This window comes from Micromys minutus (genome assembly GCF_963924665.1).
Source record: "Micromys minutus genome assembly, chromosome: 21".
In the NCBI taxonomy this organism is placed as follows: Eukaryota; Metazoa; Chordata; class Mammalia; order Rodentia; family Muridae; genus Micromys; species Micromys minutus.
In genome coordinates, this window is record NC_137956.1 from 9,034,864 (window position 1) to 9,056,531 (window position 21,668).

The 21,668-nt window shown below is 43.3% G+C and overlaps 1 protein-coding gene across 1 annotated transcript in view; it reads right to left on the minus strand.

The window, feature by feature from the left end:
- TMOD3 (tropomodulin 3) overlaps positions 1–19,227 on the minus strand; it is a 52,276-nt gene extending 33,049 nt beyond the window's left edge. The window contains exon 1 of the mRNA XM_080934884.1: positions 19,090–19,227. The gene's annotated coding sequence lies outside the window, so the exon portion shown is untranslated. The remainder of the gene's footprint in view (positions 1–19,089) is intronic.
- Between the last annotated feature and the right edge of the window lie 2,441 nt (positions 19,228–21,668).

The following is a 21,668-nucleotide window of genomic DNA, read 5'->3' on the forward strand; positions in this document are numbered from 1 at the left end:
GAGCCTGGGGGGAGGGATTTAATGAAGACATTTAGGACTGAGTGTTCCAGACTCTCACCCAGTTGTGGATCTCTGCATTAGTCCCCATGTACAGAGGAAGCTTCTCTGATGAGAGCTGAGCAAGGCACTGATCCGTGGTGTGCTGGCTCGTTTTACGTCAACTTGACAAAGGGAATCTCAACTGAGGAAATTCCTTCATTAGATCCCATTATAAGGCATTTCCTAATTAGTGATTGATGGGGGAGACCCCAGCTCTCCCTGTGGGTGGTGCCATCTCTGGACTTCTAGTCCTAGGTTCTACGAGAGAGCAAGCTGAGCAAACCAGTACGGAACTCAACAGCCTCTGCATCAGTTCCTGCCTCTAGGTTTCTGCCCTGCTTGAGCTCCTGTTCTGACTTCATTCAATGAGGAACAGTGATAAGGATGTGTAAGCCAAACAAGTCCTACCGTCTCCAGTTGCTTTTGGTCATGGTGTTTGATCACAGCAATAGTGTCTCAAACTAAGATATGGAAGTATGGCAGAATGCCATTAGGAGTCACTTGATTGCAGTGTTAAATTAGCAAAACAATAATATATTTGGATTTCCCCTGGGCCCATGGCCTATGCCTATTTATTCTAAGGTTCTTAGGCACCTAAGCTGTGTCAGGTCTGCGCCAGTGTGCCACGGGAACGCTACTGCTGCAGATCACAGGGTCTGTAGCTGCGTTCCATAACTCTTGCTACTTTTTGTGTGTCATAGGGGAGCATGTTTCCATGGCTTCACTCCAGCTTGTTTTCCCCTTTCAAAACAATATAAGTCATTTCCTTGTGATTCAGATCCTGGAATTTTTGCCAAGATGAAAGAACTTCTTCCAGTTACCACGGACAACTTTTCTAGAAACTTCAACGCTGCTTCAACAAAGTGTTAACAAAGTGTCCACGCTACCTCACTTAAAACTCTGCACTTCCCACTCTTGGAGTCCCCATCCTGGCTGTACATTTCCCCTCAGCTTCCCTTCACTGAGGAGCACCGTATACTGACAATGTCCCAGGACAGCAGTCCAGAAGCCACTCTGTGAGGATGACAATGCTATCCATCTCTCACCTGTCCTCTGAGGACACGTTATTAGAAGAGAACAAATTCTGAATGACAAGGAGGTAAAACCAATATGATGGACATGTGCAGCAACACAGACTGAAGGACATATTTAATGCACTAAGCCACACGTAGAAAGTCAAACGCCGTAGTTTCTCACGCATAAGTAGAAGTTAAAAAGTTAACTTCCTCTTGCCTTTTCTTGCCTCAGTTGAATACTTCATACGTTGTGTGCTTCTTGATCTTTGTATTCTGACTTCACTGTGTTCTGACACCCGCCTGTTCTTTTAAAGTAATTCAGTAAGCAAATTGTTCTGTGTGGCAGCCATGTCTAACCCAGGGTTCAAGTATGTTAGTTTGAAAAGGGCACTTTGACGCTATCCCGTGAATCAGTGGCAATTGAAAAAGTTCTCTTACTTTGTGTGTCTTATTTCAGTTTTCACTTTAAAAAGATTACTATTGTCATTTTGTCCATCTTGAGCTTTAAAAATGGCATGTAATTAGGACATTTTAGGTATTTTTGACATATATATAAAAGAATTTCTGATAAAGTTAATATATCCAGGTGCTCACCAAAGAAACATGTATGTAACATATACGTAAATTTTTATAACTGATCCGTTTTCGATCATTTATAATCAGTAGAAGCAACTGTCTAGATATTGGGGCAGCCCTGATTTGAGTCTGTAACTTATCATTGAATTCAGTGCCCTAGTTTTATATTACACTATTAGGCTTTCTCTTGATAAGGAGTTATTCCCTTGTTTTTCTCTGGTTGGCTTCTGAACCCTGAGCTCCCTTTGCAGTCTGAAGAAGGCACTGCAGTCAGAACCATGTACTGCTGATAAAGCCTCTGGTAGCAATAAAATGTCCTTAACCTTAAAAAAAAAAAGTTAACTTCACAGACACTGAGTAGATGTTTCTACAGGCTAGAAAGGCTGTGCATGGGAGGATGGGTAATGGGCACTAAACCACAACCAGATAAGAATGTGCTCTTGTGTTTTACAGCAGGGACTTGGATTTGGCTGTTTTTATAAATGTAAATTGGAACAGTTACATTATTCATAGATGTATAGTCTGTCCCTGGTCTATGTGGCTCAGCGGGAGAGATGAATAATTCCAGTGGTCTGCAGAGCCTAAAACATTTACTACTGGCCCTTCACAGAATAAAAGCTGCCAACTCTTTGAGAAAAGTGCAAATTCCTCAGCACCATACAGTTTACAAACTGGTTTAGCCAGCTTTGCAGCATTATCTCCAGCTGTTCCCTATCACAATACCCTGGCTCTAAGGACACAAACTCTAGATCCTCACACCCCTGCTTACCAAGCTCTCTGTCTCCAGATGAAATACATTTTTTAACCACGTCTGCTTCCTCAACCGAAGCCCTATACCTTCTTCAAGGCTTTATGAGCATCATAATATCCCTAGAAATTTCCCGAGGCCCCATCCTTACACAGCCACAGTCTAACTTGCATCTGTCCCCTCATGGTCTGGAAGGTTTGAGGAAATAGGAAGGTGTTTTGAGGCTGGTAAGCATGGTAAGGTGTATGAAGGTTGGAAGATGTGAAAACCTTGAATGGTGACCAAAGCGAGGGAAGGCACACAGAAGGAACATGCTTCAGAGATCTTCCCTCCCTGAGCTACCGTTGTGGGACTTCAAAGTTCAGAGCTCTAACATGAAACAGCGGAAACACTAACACATCTAAATGTATCTTTTTGTAAACTGAAGAGATACTTAAAAGCTTCAGGGCATGCACCCAAATCCACTTCTCACAGGTCAAATTGACTCCAGGGAAGTACTGTCAATCAACAGGTTTCCTTCCTGAGGGGGGATCTACTCCCCTTCCCTGGGAGCCCCGCCCCCAACTACCAAGACCATGGGCCTAAAAGTTTCAATTGTACACACAAGAAAAATATTTTCTCCTTAAACTCCTTAATTCTCATTCTCTCTCTCTCTCTCTCTCTCTCTCTCTCTCTCTCTCTCTCTCTCTCTCTCTCTCACACTCTCTCTCACACTCTCTCTCTCTCTCTCTCTCTCTCTCTCTCACACACACACACACACACACACACACACACACACACACACACACAGCCCCTTGCCATCTTGCTCATAACAATAAACGGCAACTTCATTCTCTTGGTTGCTTTGACCAAAAATCTTGAAGTTCACTTTGACTTCTCTCACACTCCACATCCAAACTATGTGGGTCCTGCAGAGCCAAGTCCTATAATAAAGCCACACTCTACATGAGTTATCTTCTTTTTTAATGGAAGGGTTTTTCTCTTTGTGTGTGTGTGTGCACGCACATGTGGACTCAGAGGACAACCTCAGGTGTTGGTGTGTGTTTGAGTTATGGTCACTTTTTGATGCTATGAATGAGGCCAGCTGGCTCATAAGCTTCGGGGGGCTTTCTCGTCTTTGTTCCCATCCCTGTAAGCAGTGCTGAGACTGCAGATACCTGACACCAGACCTGACTCTGAGGAGTTTAATTCAGTGCTTTAACCACGAAGTCATCTTCTCAGTCCAACTCAAGAATTTTTCACTGTAAACCAATTATAATTGTGTATATTTGTGGTATATAATGTGATGTTCAAGTCTTTTTCCCCATGCCTCCCCCGATATTTAAGTCTTTACTGAGCTAATAGTAGAATCACACACAGTGCAAAGAGATAATATCAAAGAGTTTCTTCCACATTGTGTCTGTTTTGCAAAACCACAGATCACAAGGAAGACAATGATCTTGACTCATCCCATTGGTCTTACTTCACCTGCCCAGTTTTACATGCAGTCCTATGTGTGTTTTTATGCTATTTCTTCTTTTACACCAACACAAATCCATGCATCTACCACCACTGTCAAGATGAAGTTTCAACCTACAGGACTCCTCAGGTCGTTACCCTTCTGTAGCCACACCCACCAACCTCTCTCACACTGAGCAACTGCTCTGACCTGTTTCTAGAATTGTGTCATAGTCCAGCACATTCTCCCAATGCCACATCCCAAGTTGAGGTGTTCAAACTGAGATCTTTAGATACCAGAAGCATAAGGGGAAAGAACAAAACCTAAGGTTACTAGGCAGCCCAGCAAACCTGCTAGGGTCAGAACAAAGAGCTTTAATTAGACGGAGGTTACAGAGGGCAAGGACAACCTTATAGCAGAAAGCAGCCAGACCACTCCAGCCACTATTGCAAGAAAATACTTCAACAGGTTACTCACACCACTTCAAAAGCAATCTGTCAATGTGGACCCGACAGACTTTGGGGCTCCCGTGTGAGTAAGATACTTCCTGTCATGGTTCATTGCTGCAAACTGCTCCCACTCCCTGTGACCCTCCTGTCATCTTGGTGGAGCAATGGCAACGGATGAGAAGCAAGGTGAGAAACACAGATGAATGCCAAAGCAGGTGCCCCTGGCATGCTCAGTGTCTCGGTCTCAGTTAACTTAAAAGCCTTCTGCAGCTATCCTATGAACAAACCCAACAGTGCTCAGCCATAAATAAATGGCTAACTACTCCAAGTGCATAATGGGGGGATTAATCTGAGTTTTGTTGTTTTTCCCTTTCTCTCCCAACAGAGCAGTACAGCTATGACTCACTCTTCCTTCTGCAATTATGTTTTTACTCTACCAAGTTAATAAGATGGAACAACTTACAAACAGTCCCAAAACTAGACTAGGTCTAAGAGGATGGGCTGACTGCCATGCACGTGGTGAACAGAAGTGCCTTTCTCAGCTCTGTCCCTAGGACTTTCTTTGACTTAAATAGTTATTGCTTTATTTTGGGACTCAGCATGAATTTTTAAACACTCTTAATTTTCCAATCCATCTTCAAATCAATGTATACATTTATTAAAGGCCTACCACGTTTCATGTGTTATGGGAGGGAGCCCCTATGGGACGTAGACAGGAAAAGGCCTATGGAAACAAGAGGAAAGGTCAAAGAGAAAATTACACAGAACACATTCTTCTTTTTTTCTCTTCACTTTAGAACTGTTTCTCAAACTGGCTTTAAAAGCTCACAAGGATCCAAGATAACTCACAGAAAAGACACAGGCTGTGATATTCAACAGTTCCTTAAAGTTGAGTCTAAGTACAGACACAGCACTCATCTTCTGTTGGATTCACAACAGTGGTGACCAGCAAACTGTGAGGAGTAGCAAAAGCAAGCTTGACTCTGCCCTGGGCACCTCTCACGCCCACAGGTAGGTGGAACCCCATCTTCTAGCAACACTGTATACCAACAATCATGCTGCAGTGGAGAGTAAGGGGTGCATCCCTGTTCACATGAAAACCAAGTGTCCCTAAATGAGAAAACTCTACTGAGAAAAACCATTCTCAACATAACTTCCATCAGTAATACTTGCAGACTTGCTGGTTAACAGTTAATAAGGCATCTGGGTATTCTGAATGAAAGCTGTCCCCAAATTTTAGATAACTGAATCAGGTAAGGTTTTTGGTAAAGTATGGGAGAAAATGCTTTTAGAGACTGCTAAAATGTAAGCCACCAAAAATATGCCCACAAGACATGGATTTAAAAATATCCTTGGGATATTTTTATATGAAGATTTCACAAATAAAGCTGGGTGTGGTGGTACATACCAGTAATCTTAGCACTTTAAGGTCAGCCTGGGCTGTTTAAGACAAGTCTTAAGCCAAAATAAAAACCAAGAAGTTTCCCAATCAGTGACTGTAAAACAAACACAACGAACACTCATTGTCTTTTGTGGAGACTATGTAGAGTAGTCTAACCCTGAGCTTGCAGTGATCCTCCTGCCTCTGTTTCCTAGCTCAGCCACTACCCTCAGCCATGGTTTCTCACTCAAAGTCAAGTTTCAGGCAGTGCTTTTGTTACTGCCCAGCCTGCCTCTCCCTGCAGTGCACTCGATAAACCTGTTTGTGACATACTCAATAAACCTGTTTTCTCCCTACTTCGGTAGGAATTCATTTACTATCTGTTGTGGTCAATCTACTACATTTTCTCTTATTTAAAAAGAAAGCTGGGAGTGGTGTTGCACACACCTGCAGTTCCAGTGCTGGGGAAGTAGAGGCAGGAGAATGGTCACAGTTCTGAAGGATAGCCAGTCTAGAGATCAAGTTCCAAGGGGCCAGAACTAAACAGTGAGACCCTGTCTCAAGAAAGGAGGGGGGGGTGGGGAGGGGGAAGTTGTAATTTAAGAAGAGGCCTCTGGGAAGCAGATCTCATCAAAGCTTACGTGTAATTTCAGGTCATATTCTAGGGAAGATTAGCAGTCCTCCATTACATATTAGCATCCGTCTCTTAAGTTAGACCTATTTTTTAGGTATAAGAAACTTTTCTTTTTTTTTTTTTTTTTTGAGACAGGTTCTCATGTAGCTCAGGCTGGCCAGAACCTCCTATATATGTAAGATGATGTCATTATGCAACAAGGCGGGTCCAGGATAAGGCGAAGCCTATCATTGGATGAGAAGGAGGAAGGTGGGGAAAAGAAGGAGGGAGGAAGGGGAGAAGCAGGAGAATTGAGGGAAATGGAGGAAGATGTAGAAGGGGAAGGAACTAGAAGCCAACATGGCAGCAGATGTCAATATTCTCTGCACATAAATACAGGTTGTTAGGAGTATTTTGGTTTGTTCATTAATGTGGGGACTTAATTGAGTTCAAAAGAAAGCGTAGTGGTGGGACGCACAAAGCCCTCCGCAGAGTTGGGATGTGTGTGTCTAAGGCTTGGCAACAACAGCCAGGGGGAAGTGAGTGAAAACAACATGCTAGGGCGGTCGTATCCACCCGGGATAGAAGCAGCCAGGAGTGGACTGCCTGGGTCAAAGAAAACTGGGGTCTGCGAGTACTTGGAGGCAGCATGGAGAGCTGAGATAAAGATGCCCGAAGTGCCATGTGGCCCTAATGGTGCCAGCGCTAGTACAGGATAAAAGAAACCACTTTTTTATTTAAAGCAACAATATAAACAAGGATGGCCTTGAACTCCAGATCCTCCTGCACTTACCTCACAAGGGCTGGGATTAAAGGCAGGAGCCACCGTATTCAGACAGAAAGAAACTCTAATGGTTATCAAGAAATCCTTATCAAGAAATCCTTAATGGTCCTTTGAACTCTACATACAGAGCTTTTACAAAGAAATGGATTCTATGAGAACCAGAGAGGAACAGGAAAGCTGAAATAAGAGCACCCCAGTGTTCACTACATACCGAGTGATACCCTTTTCAGTTCTGGGTCATGCTCCTTTGTTTACTTGTCTACTTCTGAAGGACAGCTCAACTGGATGCTGCGTTTCTGCACTTGAAGAAACAAATGTCTCTGATTTCCTATTACCACACTGAGGTGATAGGGAAGAGTGCTTTGCTGTAAAGAGTAAAGCAAGAACCATGAACTACCCAACAGACCTGCTAAGTATGTTTAGTATTAGTGAGGCAGTGGCTTCATTCCTCACACAAAAAAGAACTGAGAGCAAGAAAAATAATTCTAGATCAGAAAATACTTCAGTCTCTAAAAGCAATAGCTAACCCTTCCTCAAATGTACGTGATCACGCAATCTCTCAAGTTCTCCAGTTTTTGACTGAAGGTTGTGAAAGTCTCAAACTGGGACCGAGGCCAGTTTGGGGATTTTTTTTTTTTCTCTCAAGATCTTTTCCCTAAGGAAATATTAAGAGAAACAACCTTCCAAGCTCCACATCTCTAAAAATTAACTGAAAAACAAGCAACAGCACCACACACAACATCCTTATCTTCAGCCCTTGCTCCTTCCTCGGCAAGGTTCCAGGACTTGACGAAATCCTGGCTCTCAAGAGGAGGAAGGAGGCAGGCCCTCGACAGGCCGGCTCTGCTCTGGTGCAGCTCGGTCGCTGAAGCACTCTTCAAGCCTGTACTTAGGAATGTTCTTGTTCGCTGGGTGACTCTGAACTACGATCCCTAGGCAGGGGTCTCACCCTGCTGCTGTGCTTGTTTCACAGAGTTAGTGCACACATATCCGAAACAAGCCCCACCCATCTCCAGATTTCTCCATCCTATCCAAACCCCTCACAGTTTAAGTCCAGCTCAAACCTGTTCTTTCTAAAGCCATTTTTTTTTTTATCTCCTTCAACCACCTGGTCTTTTCCCTTCTCAAAGGTCAACACTTGGAACTATTTAACCTCATGACATGCCATTCATGGGTTGTGGGCCTCATCTAGTATGAACACCTGCCTGTAAAGGCATTTCCTACACACCTCAGACACAGCATACTTATGGTTTTTAGGGGCCAGCAATGGTTATCATTCTAATTAATTTCAAAAGTCTGGGTATACAGGAAGCTTTGTTATCACAAACTACTTTTCAGATTAAAGGGAAGCTTTCTCCTTCCTTCTTGTGTGTGTGTGTGTACACGTGTCAACACAGCCCCTCTGTGGAAGTCAGAGGGCAGCTTTCGGCAGTCAGCGCTCTCTTTCCACCATGTGGGTATCAGGGATTAAACTCAGATTGCCAGGCTTCGTAGCAAGGGCCTTTGTATCCTCTGGGCCATCATGCCTGGCACAGAGGCACTCATTATAGGTTATAAATGGTACAAGACTAGAATTTGTATAATATACCCTGATGCCTTACGGCATTAAAAAAAGTAATTTGTAGTGTAGTGACTAAACTCGAGTAAGTGTGGTCCAGTAAGATGTGGTATTTACAAGTCTGTACTGGAAGTTTCAGACAACATAAAATCTCTAGCACAAAGTGTACATTTCTTATGCTATTGGAATAGAAGAGGTCATTTTAAGTGATTAAAAAAAAACTCACTGTAAACTGGGCACAGTACACACCTTTAATCCCAACACTTGGGAGACAGAAGCAGGCAGATCGGAGTTGGAGACCAATCTGGTGTATAGAATAAGTCTCAGGACAGCCAGGGCCACACAGAGAAACCCTGTCTTGAAAACAAAACAACATGAAAACCCTCACTATAATCTAGCCTTGAAAATACATAAGGGGGATAGAGACAACAGGCATCAAGTTACAGTCACACAATGTGTGTTGTGGCAAAATGGTGTAATCACAGATAAAAACATTAATACAATACGTTTTAAAACACACAAAGAAGAGATTTGGACAGCGCTTACCATTAGGAAATGATAAATGTCTAAGGAGATGAATTTAACCTTATTTGGACATTAAGTAATACGTGTAAGCATGTATACCTACCATAATATTACTGTGATATGAGTAACTTTTATGTTTGTGTACATTGGTTCATGTATACTTAAAAAACATAGTCACATATAACACAAAGTAAAGCCATGTAAAATGACTAAACTAATGAAAACCATACAGTTGGTGGCGGTGGTTTCTGGGAAGGGAAAGTGGGAGGGAGCTGAGGAGAAAAGAAAACAAATCAGCACGAAGGCCTGGGGACAGCTGGCGGCAGAGCTGAGGAAAGAAGGGAAGTCTCGGGAACTGTGGCCACAGCCAAGAAGTGGGTACAGGGGCTGCCTTGGCACAGACTCTGGCGTGGGAGAAAGAACATTTTCTTTCATAGTTAGAGAACTTGAGAGACACACAGAAGTAAAACGTTACTTGGGAAAGAAGCAGGGTTGCAGAGAGCTTAGCAAGGGCTGGAAACAGGAGTTCAAGACACATCTAAACTGACTGTCACAACTGCAATTATTATTATTTTTTTTAAGAGTGAAACTGCTTGTGTTTCAATCACATCATACGGAACTACTTCAAACTTTGCATTTTGTGTGTGTGTGTGTGTGTGTGTGTGTGTGTGTATGTGTGTGTGTGAATACAGGTACCTCTGTAGCATTACATGCACGTAGTGATGAGGCTTACACAGCAAGCACTTCTCCCTGCCATCCATCTCACCAGCCTGAAGATTCACTTCTTTACCTAAGACTCTCAGATTGATAAGGGACCACATACCATACTTCACAACAATGAAGAAGAGGAATAAATTTCATTTGCATATATATTTATATGCAACCTTCTTTAACATCGACACAAGAGTAATAGTACATAATATAAAATATAAATCATAGTAATACAGTATTTTATAAGCCTGTATAACATTAATATTTATATAATATAATTATAGTAATAATATTCTGTTATTTGTTAAAACCAATCTGAGTCTCAGAGAGAAAAAAGAACCTGCCTAAGACTATATACTTCTCAGTGAATGTAAGATTTAAACAAGATTTAAAGTTCCCATTTTTCCACAATCTCATACTATTTCTATAAAACATTCAATTTCTATCATAGTCACTAATAATCACTAGTTTCAACTACTTCTATCATGTCACTAATATGTCACATTAAAAGAAGCTAACTAATCTAATTGACTCAGAGCAAGCCACAGCCAGCAGGATATAAAAGAGAAGGAAAACCAAAGTAAAACTAAACGTGCAAAGCAATGTAATATATTTACAAAAACCTTTAAACCCCAGAAAGTAGTAATTACATGCTACAGTAAAAATACTATGCAAAAGGTAACATTACATCAAGAGGCTCGAGAGGTGGTTCAGTGGTTAGAGCACATGCTAATTTTTCAGTGACCTGAGCTTGATTCTCAGTATCCATGCCAGACAGCTCTTAACCTCCGATCAGTTCCAGGGGATTCAATGCTTCTGGCCTCCAAGGACACTGTACTTATGTGCATACACACAACAAAATAAAAATAGATAAATATCCTTTCTCTGTTCTTTCCACCCAAGCATGGCAGATCAAATATAGTTTAGACAGCTGAAAGACAAAACTCCAACTTGAAGGCTCATGTATTACTCATGACTCCATAAGCCAGGAAGAGTCACATTTAAGCTGAGCAAATGTGCAAAGTAAAGTAATATATTTACAAACCTTCAAGCCCCAGAAAGAGTGCCTGCTGCTCCTGCAGAGAACCTGGCTGTGGTTCCTAGAACATACACAGCACTTACAACCACCTGCAACGCCACCTTTGGGGGATCCCCTGCTCTTCTGGCCTCCACACAGCAGGTACATACATGTGCACATACACTGATGCAAGCAAACACTCGGACACGGGAACTAAATCTTAACCGAGGCCGCAGCTCAGTGGTAGAACACTTGTCTAACATGCCCAAGGCCCTGAGCTTGATCCTCAGCACAAAAATAAACGAACAAATGAATAAACAAATAAATAAAAGCCATGTATGGTGGTTTGTGCCTATAATCCCAGCCCTCAGGACCGCCACTGACTTCGAGGCCATCCTGGGCTGCAATGATAGACCCTACGTCTCAAAGCTAAAGAACAAACCAACAGAAGCTTTAGGGAAACCATATGTCATGAAAAAGCAGGAAATGCCAAACGTTAAGATTTAAGACAACTCCAAAAAGCTTAAGTCAAGATAAATTATAATTCTCATTTAAAAAAAAAAAAGTAAGTAATATTGTAGAGTGGAGAAGCACAGAAAAGAGCCAAAGAGACCCCAAGCAAGCCACACACATATCCAGGAAGCTGGCACGGGGTGAGCATATTTCTAAGGGGCCAAGCTGAATCCCAGCTGGAGTTCATTCTGAGAGCTCAGTGGTTTTATAATAACAATCCATGACAATCCTAGCCCCAGCACCATAGCAAGCAAGCCTAAGTGGTTTGTGTTCCCTGAGTCCTAAGAGCCCCATGGACACCACCTATTTAGGAAAATGAAACACAACATAAAGCTACTTTAAAAATCAAGGCAATACATAATTAGCAGTTCAAACCCGTGGGCCTGACAATTAGTGCTGCCACAGTTCCAAGATAACTGTGGGTGGTCAGAAACAGGCGGATTCAGCCAGAAGAGGGAGAAAAGTACGGTGTAAGCAAAAGATCAAAGCCTAGGCTAACAGGCAGCAGGGCCTGGAGCTAGGGGAAGAAAAGGAAAAAGAGAAAAAGGACTGATTAAAAAAAAAAATACAGTCCACAAGACCTGCACAGTGGTTCAGGTACACACAGCAGCTGCCTGATTACCTGAGTTGGATCCCTGGAAGGAGAAACAGACTCCTGAAAATGAAGTTGTCCTCTGATGGCCACCAGTATGCAGAGGGTCACACACAAACAAATAAATGTAAAAGAGAAATTTAAGACCATCCAGGGCTACACAGGGAGATTCTGTTTCAAAACAGGGCAAAAAGGAACTGAGAGATGCTCAGTAGTTAGGAGACTGTACGGCTTGGACAGAGGGCCTGAGTTCAGTTCCCAGTTCTCACTGGCAGCCACTCAGTCCGATGTAACTCCAGAGCAAGGCATCTGACAATCTCCTGGACTGAGAGGGATCTGCAACCAACAGCACACACACTCAGGCACACAGTCGAGTTCTCTCTCTCTCTCTCTCTCTCTCTCTCTCTCTCTCTCTCTCTCTCCTCCCTCCCTCCCTCCCTCCCTCCCTCCCTCCCTCCCTCCCTCCCTCCCTCCCTCCCTCTCTCTCTCTCTCTCTCTCTCTCTCTCTCTCTCTCTCTCTCTCTCCTCTCTCTGCTGTTCTACTTTCCATCCTTAGATCACATTGTTTTGCTCCAATCTAAAATATCCTTCTCCCTGTGTGTTCAAATATTTTTCTATTCTTCACACACCTGTAGAAACACTTCCTTGAAGGCAATTCCCTAGTGTTCTAATCAGAAGACAGGGGCCAAGTCTAAGGTTTAGACCTGAGGTTGGGAACTGTGCAAATGAGTTTCTTCTGCAGCTGGGGAAGGCGGAGGCTGAATGGAGTAGCAAGAACAAACTACATCCAGGAAGTCACTGAGGAGTATCTGCTGAGGTAAAACCGTATGCTCTGTCTCAGCCCCATCCCCTCATGTTTTGTGGTTTGTGGCAATACTGTATACTTTAGGGCAAACTGCAGGAAAAAAAAAAAAAGAGGGGTGAGGGTCAGGGGTTAACTCTGAAACCTTCAAGCTGTATGAAATCGTGCCATCTTTGCTCAAGGTGAGGGCTGACGGAAAGGTACACACATTTCATTTGAGTCTGACTTGATGCGTACATACTTGAAGGGCCATCTCTCTTTTGCTGCTATGCACACTGAAGGAATATTCCTCAACAATTCCTCATTAGTTACAACAAAACACCCAAAAACCCAAAATATCTTGCTTTGTAAAGTCCCTGCTAGCCCTGAATTTGTGAACTTTCTGCACCAGACTCTCTGGTGCCTAGATGCCCCACAAGTCCAGCATACCAGGAATACATGTAACACGTAGCCAGGTTCGATGGGCCATGCTTATGTCTGAACAGGAGAACCAGGAGGATGCTGTGGGCCAGCCTGGAAGACCCTATCGAAACACTCTCAGCATCCCGTCCACTCTGCCCTCACTTCTCCTAGTCTGTCTTATGGCCATTTTTCTCACATGCACTTCAGCAAAGGGTTATCTCTGTCTATCAGGGACCTTATTTTTGTAAGTTTGTTTCTGTGTGTTTTTGTTTCTTCCCTAGGGAGTGGGTGTAGGCACTTGAGCATAAATACCCTAGGGAGTGTATATTCTTACAGGCCAAAAAGGTCACACCTATCAAGAACTTCATACTATTTTAGCAATTCTCTCAGGATCGAAAGGGTTGCACAGAGGATACAGAACAGTTGGTGAGCACCTGTCCAGCACACATAAAACCCCGGGTTTAATTAGTAGCACATACCATGTCTATAATCTTAACATGGGAGAGGAAGGCAAGAGAATAAAAAATTCAAGGTCATCATCAGCTTCATAGCCTACAAAGAAGCCGTTTAAAAAAAAAAGGTCAGCAAGAGGTCAGGGCAGTTGCTACCAAGCCTGATGACCGAAGTTCAATTCCCTGGACCTACAAGGTAGAGGGACATAAGAGACTCCTATGGGCTCTTCTCTGACCTCCACACACGTAGCATGGTGGCACATGGCCACCCACAATGTACAGCATAGACACATACAAAATAAATAAATGTAATTTAGAAAGGAAAAAAAAGGGAACAAAGCCAGACATGGTGGGTAACTCTATAATATCAGCACTTCAAAGCCCAAGACCCTTCTACCACAATTAAAGAGCCTAGGCTACACAGTAAGTTCCAGGACTTCTAATACCAACAACCAGTACAAGTCAAAGATCACTTGTTATGTGATTCAGTTTATATCAAGTCTCCAGAGACGTACTGACTGCTCTGGAGAAAAATGCTCTAAAATGGATGGCTCAGTTCTTTAGAATATACTAAAAATCCATTGACTTTACAACCATTAACACTTATTGTTTTGCTGTATTTGCTTTGAGACAGTCTCGTTTAAATTACCAATTGCTTGATTATAATGCTGGGATTGGTTTTTTGTTTTGTTTTGGTTTTTCGGTGTCTCCTTGGACTTCCTTTTAAGTGGGTAAACGGGTATGGTACACAAACAGTAAGGTTGTTTTGAGATAGGATTTCTACATACAGCTCAAGCTGGCCTCCCTTAACTCAAGATTCTCTGCCTAAGTATCCCAAGTGCAAAGATAATGAGCATGCACCCTGTGCACGGCTTCAATAAAATGACTGTATAATAATGAGAGTAATGGGAAGATATACATGAACAGTGAACCTAGCTTAGGTGTGATGCTTCATGACTGTAATCCTAGCACTTGGGATGCAGAAGGTGGAGGATGGCTGTCAAAGTCCAGTCTGGGAGTTCCAAGCCAGCCTGGGCTGATGAGTAACAGCCTATCTCAGAACAAAATCAAACAAAAGGCAAACCCATCCCACCCCTAAATTATTTGAATTGGATCACAGTTAGACTAACATGAAAACTCTGTAACAAGAAATCCTCTATAAGAAAGCAGCTATCTCGCTGGGTGTGGTGGGTTATGGTTATAGGGAGAAGCAAGAAGAGAAGGTTAAGGTCATTATTGAAAATAGTTGAGTTTGAGGCCAGCCTAGCGCATATGAGACCCTGTAAAGAAACCAGAGTATCTTTACAGCCTTAAGGATAGGTCATAAAAAGAGCAGCATTCTACTTCAAGACATAGGTTCATGGTGGGACCAACAATACAGCTCAGCAGGTAAAGGCACAAGCTAGATGACTTGAGTTAAATTCCCTGGAGCCACAGGCTGGAGAGAACTGACTCTCAGATTGTCCTGAGACCTCCTCATTTGCACCATCGTAATACCTGGGTATCCACACAATAAATAAATGTAAAATTTCTATTTCTAAGGTACAGGGTAAGGATTTTGTTTCAGAAGAAATTTTAGAGTACTATAATGCATGCACTTTCAACTATTACCACTCGGAATTATTAAAACCTCTATTCCTTCATCACTACTACATATCTAAACAAAACAAACTGACAGGTCCGTGGAGGTGGCTCAGTTGGTAATTACCATACAAGCACAAGGAACAGAGATTTGATACCCCAGTACCCAAATAAAAGCCCAGTGGTGTGTGCTTGTAATGCCTGAGTTGGGGAAAGGGAGACAGGAGGATCCTGGGACTCAGTGACTGACTAGTCAACCTTACACTTGAGTTCTTAGAAAAATAAGGTAGAATCTGGCATGTTGGGACATATCCCTAATCTCAGTACTCAGGAGGCAAAAGCAGGAAGATGTATGTGAGTTTTGAGGCCAGCCTGGTCTATACAGTGAGTTCCAGGACAGCCTGCGTAGAGAGACCCTCTCTTCAAAAAAGTCCCAGCTTCCACACAAATGTACCCCCATGTGTGAGTGTATACCAATACATATATGCCCACTAATGGATTCAGGCAGATACAAGAATGTATGCTTAGATTTAAATTCTATAATTAGCAAGCAGAATCTGGCTACAATTTTAATATCTAACAAGTTACTCGACCATCACAAATAATATTTCTGTTTTCTATACTGTTTTCCTTTCAATATAATTTCACACTTACAATTTTAACTGATCTGAGAAGTGTAATCAGATAGGTTAATAACCAGCACTGATACACACTTCAGCTACAATTATAGCTTGCACAATAATGCCCTCCCGGACTCTGGTGTGGCGGTTCAGGGCTCTAACTCCAGCACTTGGGAGGCTGAGTGGAGAAGGCTGCTTGCTGTGAGTGTGCAAACAACCTGTCACAGTGAGTTCCAAAGTAAAACCCGTCACAAACAAACAAAGATTCCCAAGTGGTGGCACAAGCCCAAAATCCTGGCACTCTGGGAGCAAAGGCAGGAAGTTCGTGATTCAAGCCTAAACAATAAACCAGAGTACGGACTGACACAGAACACCTTTAAAAGCCATTTCCCCCACTATCTCCATCTTATCTTCCTCTATCTCTTCCCCTTTCATCTCTCCCCTCCCTCTGTAGATCTCTAATCCAAGTATGGGTTTATACCTGCAAACTCGACCCTACTGATCACAGCGCTTGGAGCTAGCTGATTTCTGTCTTCATCTCAAGTTCCAAGCAAACCTATGAAACTACACTGTGCTCTGTGTTGAGATAGCACACATTGTGTTCTTATTCCCTTCAAAGTGCTCTGCAGCAGGACACAGGCATAGTTCCAAAGAAAGCAAGCTTCCTAACAGGAATCCTGCCTTACACACACATCAGGAACCCCAGTGTCTAGGACAGAGTGAACTATATACTTGCTGAAATAGTTAATTACTGAAACCGTGAACACACATGACTCTGAAGATGGGAGAAAAGAGGGAAGGAGGAGCTGGCCTGGCCCATGGCACCGCCTGTAATCCCAGCACCCAGGATATGGAGGCTCAGATCAGGAGCTCAAGGCTAGCTTTGGCAACATTGTAAATTGGAGGTCTGCCTAGGCTATGTGAGACCCTGTCTCAAACAATGTTTTTTTTTTTCAACTAAAAATTAGGCAAGCCCTGCATTCGTATCTGATATCACAATTATCAGCACCCGTCTTAAAAGAACTATTATAAGCATCTTAAAATATCTTTAAAATTATCTTCTCATCTTGGTTTTTAAAGAGTGATTTCTACTGACTTTAAAATACGAAAATTCGAAATCCCACTTCAAAAAGAACAGGTATGGTGACTTATGTATGTTAAGTGTGAAAAGTGTTGCCCCTACATGGTGTAAGCCCTTAGGTTCTTTCTGTTGCACTGAACCTGTTGTTTAAATAAGCCAGTTACTGGGAGTTGAAAATTATCCTTTTGTTTTTGTGGTTCAAACCTAGGTCCTAACACATGCTAAGCAAGCCTTTAATTGAGCTACATCTCCAGCCTGAAAAAAAAAAACCCAAAAAACTATTACTCTGAAAACCAAATTGTGATGGGATCTGACCTACAAATATTTAATACCTATTAGACGAAATGAGACCCAGTGGCTTACCACAAAGATAAAAGAAGTTCAGTTATAAGGCAGTAATATCCTCAAGACACAACTTTGGGCATTCTTGTCTAAGAAGGGTTTGGGATGATAACACATGTCCAAGGCTTCCCAAATGGATTAATTTTTAATAATAACAGGAGGGGCTTCGGGATATGGTTTAGTGGATATGATTCAGGAGGACATGACATGAACTTCTAAGCTTTCACATGCATGTTCACATGCGTGAACACACACACACACACACACACACACACACACACACACACACACACACACACACACCAGAGAAGGCTAGGATAATAATGGGTTACCTGGCTATCATCAACTTCACTCTAAGATAATCGACAAAAGCTGGCAGATGCAGTGCTAGGATGTTCTAAGGTTGGAATACAATGGAACACACATGTCGAGCCAGAGATGGGATTCAGTGTGTTCTTATTTTCTGAGCCTTCTTTCCAGGCCCTACTGTCAGCTCTTAATATATTATAGCTCTTTGGCCCTGTCTGTAATTCCAGTCCTGGGAAGCTGAGGCAGGAAAAGAATGGGCTTAAAGGCCAACCTGGGTTACAAAGTGAGACTGGCTCAAAATATCAAAAAAAAGAGATATGTGTGTGTAAGATGTGTGAACTAGAACTAGGAAGAGAACTAAAGAAAAGGAGTCTGAGCAAAGCTATTCTGAAATAGTGACAGGTCTGTAGATTAATCAATTTAATATGCAAAAAAACCATTCTGAAAAATTTTCAGAAAAAGAAACATGAACTGCACTCAAATGTCAGAAGACTGCACATAGCCAGCAGATCTCCACAGGCTCATTTCCTGTTTAAGTATGACCTCTTGGGATAAGTTTTACTGCACTGTTCATTTCCAAGTAGATGGCTGTGTGGTTTTGTTTTGTTTGGTTTGGTTTTAAAGAGAAGCAGAGGTCAAGTTGGGAATGTGATTCTTAGAAAACAAGAGTGAAGGTGGGTGGGTTTGGGGGGGATAAAAAGGGAACGGGGCGGGGGCAGGATTTGAAAGGGGAAAGGGAATCTTAATTAAAAACGAACGAGAAGAGGAGAAAACAGAAAAGAGAGGGGGAAAAACGTCGAGAAAGAAAAGGAAAGTAAAAATTGGGGCTGTTTCCCATTTCTGTTTGTAATCAGAAAGCAGGCTTATGGAGGAAACGCATCAACTTCTGTAAGGAAAGATACAACGACCCAGTCACGTCCTCAAAACCAACCCGCATCAGCTTCACAGCCGGCCTCAGCTGTGCTCCACGGGAGCCAGAAATTTATTCTAAGGCAGAGCCGAGAGACCAAAATGGCCAATGCAAGACACCAGATTTCAATCACAAAAAGGGTGTGTCCCAAGTTTTGTGGTTTTCCTCCCAACCAAGAACACCCAGGCAGCGAGACGACGGCTGGGGTTAGAGGGGCGGCGAGGCAAGCACTTCCCCAGGGTACGCCGGTTCCGGAGCTGCGACCCGTCCCAAACTCAGACGGCCAGTCCCGAACTCGAGGAGGCCGGTCCCGAACCCCATCTGGTCTGTTCTGACCAGTCGACCGGTCCCGAACACTAGGTGGCGGGCCCCGAACCCCACACGGCGGGTCCCGAACCCCAGCTGGCCGGCCGCAAGTCACTCACTCACAGTCCAGAGCCTGCGTGCCTGGCCGCGGGCGACACCCGGCACACCTCGCTGTCCCAGAACGGCACGGCACCCTCCGCTCTCCAGCGAGGCCCGCGGGCAAGACGCGGGAAGCACAGCCGCTCCCTTCTGTCGCCCAGGCCGGAGCGACCCGCTGCCGCGCCCGCCGACAGACTTCCTGGAAAGCACAGTGCTGAACTCACCTGCGCGCCGCCGACACACTGCACAGTCCGCTGGGTTTGAATCGCTCTTCTCTGCGCCCACACTCGGCTGTGCCTCGGGTTTAGGGAGTTGCCGAATCCTCCCGCCAGCTGCCCCTAAACCGGACCGCGATGTCTCTATTGCTGGTTCCCCCTGACTGTCCCCTCCCACGCGCGTGCGTACTCTTGTGGCAGACTGCATGCTGGGACTTGTAGTTAGAGGGAGATGGGTGCGGCTCCATACATACGGCCCTGGTCCTTTACAATGGGAAGGGTTTTATAGCAGGCTATAGATTCCAGGACGAGGCTGAGGAAAATGCTTTTTGCTCCTGTATATACCTGCCCGCGACCCTCTGGAAAGTAGAAAGCCTGTCTAGAAGTTTTTTGTTTTGTTTTTGTTTTTGGTAATAGGTTTCCTTCTTGCATGGTGGGTCTTTTGTAAAAACAGATACATAGGGGGCTGGAGAAATGGCTCAGTGGTTAAGAGCACCGACTGCTCTTCCAGCGGTCCTGAGTTCCCAGCACCCACATGGTGGTTCACAGCCATCTGTAATAGGATCTGATGCCCTCTTCTGGTGTGTCTGAAGACAGCTGTGGTGTACCCATATGAATAAAATATGTAAGTCTTTTTAAAAAGATACATAATACAGAGCAAGGATTTTCTTATTCTCTTGGTTACCAATGCGAGAGCATGATATCAGCCTTTCAAAGTTGTCGTGGAAGACAGATAACTGCTAAGGGACTGGGATTGTAACCCAGTTGATAGAGTGCTTACAAAGCACAGACAAAGCCCTAGATTTAATTCCAAACTATGTATAAATTGGATGTGGTGTTACATGTCTGAAATCCCAGAACTCAGCTCTTGAAGCAGAGGGAGTGGTATCAGAAGTTTATCATCCAGTTACTTACTGAGTTCAAGGCTAGTCTGAGCTATATGAAGGTTTTTTTTTTTTTTTTTCTTCCAATATATGGCAGAAAAGGTTTTAAATTGCACCAGGGTGTGGTGCCTCTAACATAAAGAGGAGTAAAGGTGAGAAGCAAAGATAGATTTCCTTAATACACACACCTAGGAAAGAATCAGAATAAGAAGTCAATAAGCCCACATGAGCTTTAGATTTAAGCAGAAGAACTGGGGCAGGAAGCATTCTTGTATGTATAATTGAGCAATCCTGGTCACGATGTGTGACTGGCTGAACATTCTTTCAGTCTGGTCCTGCAAGTTGGTCCAAAGAGTCCCTTTTGCCTGAGGAGGCAATGTCATTCTAAGAAGATAACTGCTCATGTTCCAAGATGCATTCTGCCCACCCTGGATGGGATGCCCTCATCTGGAATCTAAGGTGACCTCAGGTGTCATGGGGAGTAATTGTAAAAGCTGACTATAAGATGCCTCTGTTACTTTATTTTTATGTCTTTATCCTTGAAGGGTGATGAGATAAGTCCTTGAATGGTCAGCATGCCTGCATGCAGGGGTAACTAGGCAACCCTAAACAGGAAGGCAGACACAAAATGAAAGTAGAGAAGCTAGGTTTTACCCTGCTTTTAGTTATCGTATGAGTCCAAGCAAGTCAGTGCTTCTTAACAGATGTCGCTCCTAACAGCCTGGTAGGTAGCATGTGCCCCATTGTCCTGCTCCATCCCAACTTCCCGAACCTTCATGTACTACAGCAGGCAGGGTAACTGGGCTAACGTGAGTGAGAGTAAACAGCAGAAGCAACTCCAAGGAGGGAAAGGAGGAGATGGAGTTAGGGAGGGGACGATGGCCTCAAAGCATTGTTTAATGACGTCCTGAGTAATGACCAGCGTGGGCATCGGCGTGAACATCAGGGTGGGTATCGGCAGGAACAGTGTTCTATCTTGGTAACATAAAAACAAAGCACTCTGAAAGAGGACTGGAGAGCATGCCTGAAGTACATTCCAGCTACACCCAGAATAGGGAGTCACCCAATGGTTAGTTTCTCCTGGCATCTACTTCTTCCTCTCAGGGTGGGAGTTCCCCTGGTTAGGTAAACAGCCTGGAATTTTGTGTACCTGACACTCACTGAATATTACTAATGATCTGGAAAATCTCAATCTCTCAATCTCTTTCTCCCCCCTCCCCTCTTCCCTCTGTCTCTCCTCTCTTCTTTCTTTTTCCCTCCTCCCCCTACAGTCTGTCTGTCTGTCTCTCTCTCTCTCTCTCTCTACATTTTTTCATTTATTTATTCATAAACTCTTGCTACATAGTCTGGCTGCCCTGACACACTCCCTATTAGACCAGGCTGGCCACAAAGAAATCTTCTTTCTCCCCAGGACTAGGATTACAGGTGTACACCACCTCCCTTGTTAATTAAAATATTCAGGAGCTTGTTTCTGAAAGAATTTACCCAAGTGCTCAGATTTAATTAATATTTATTGAGTATATAAAGTTAATTAATATTTTAATTAATATTTATTGAGTATATAAAGTACATACCAAGCATTGACCAGCATTTGTAATATCTCATGAAACTTTGAAACAAACTTTGAAACAACCCTATAAAAAGATTAATATCCTCAGGTTTTAAATGTGAAAATAAAAAATGAAGAATTGATAAAGTTAATTT